Source organism: Colobus angolensis, unplaced genomic scaffold, assembly GCF_000951035.1.
Source record: "Colobus angolensis palliatus isolate OR3802 unplaced genomic scaffold, Cang.pa_1.0 Scaffold491, whole genome shotgun sequence".
Lineage (NCBI taxonomy): Eukaryota > Metazoa > Chordata > Mammalia > Primates > Cercopithecidae > Colobus > Colobus angolensis.
In genome coordinates, this window is record NW_012118388.1 from 570,011 (window position 1) to 570,622 (window position 612).

Sequence of the window (612 nt, forward strand, 5' to 3'; positions counted from 1 at the left end):
TAATTGTGATCTAAAAGTAATACCGGCTTAAGTTGCCTTTTGCTCCTTCTTTGTCTCATGTTTCCTCCTCCCTGATGTTTATTTCCTGAGATCAACTCCCAAATAGGCCACTTGCATCCAAGTCCTTGTCTTCAGGCTTTGCTTTTGTAAGAACTCAAACTAAGGCAGAGATACAATGAGGCCTGTTTGTGAAGGGTCCTATACTCTGCATTCAGCATTTTGGACACTTTCTTACAGAAGTGAGAGGGCCTCTGAGAATCTTGAGCAAGGTAGTTACCAGATAAGATTGTATTTTAGACTTTGTATATGATGGTGGTGCTGCATAAGGACCAAAAGGAGAAGAAAGTGAAAGTGATTAGCAGATGGTCATTTAAGAATTGTCTATAAACACAAGGGCCTGGACTAAGTCAAGTTTATATAAGATAGAAAATGACATAAAAGATTTCATTCACAGTCAGAGATGGACTATATAAGGCCTTGTGACTAATTAAAAATACAGAGTAAAAGGGTCCACGGTGTCAAGAGAACTCAGGTTAATGCCATTTACTGTGATACTTTTTAAAGTATTTAGAGGATAACAAATTTGAATTTGGGTAAATACCTGAGGTTAAC

The 612-nt window shown here is 37.6% G+C and overlaps 1 protein-coding gene across 1 annotated transcript in view; it reads right to left on the reverse strand.

Moving 5' to 3' along the window:
• DPYD (dihydropyrimidine dehydrogenase) overlaps positions 1 to 612 on the reverse strand; it is an 861,792-nt gene that overhangs the window by 190,970 nt on the left and 670,210 nt on the right. The window lies entirely within an intron of this gene.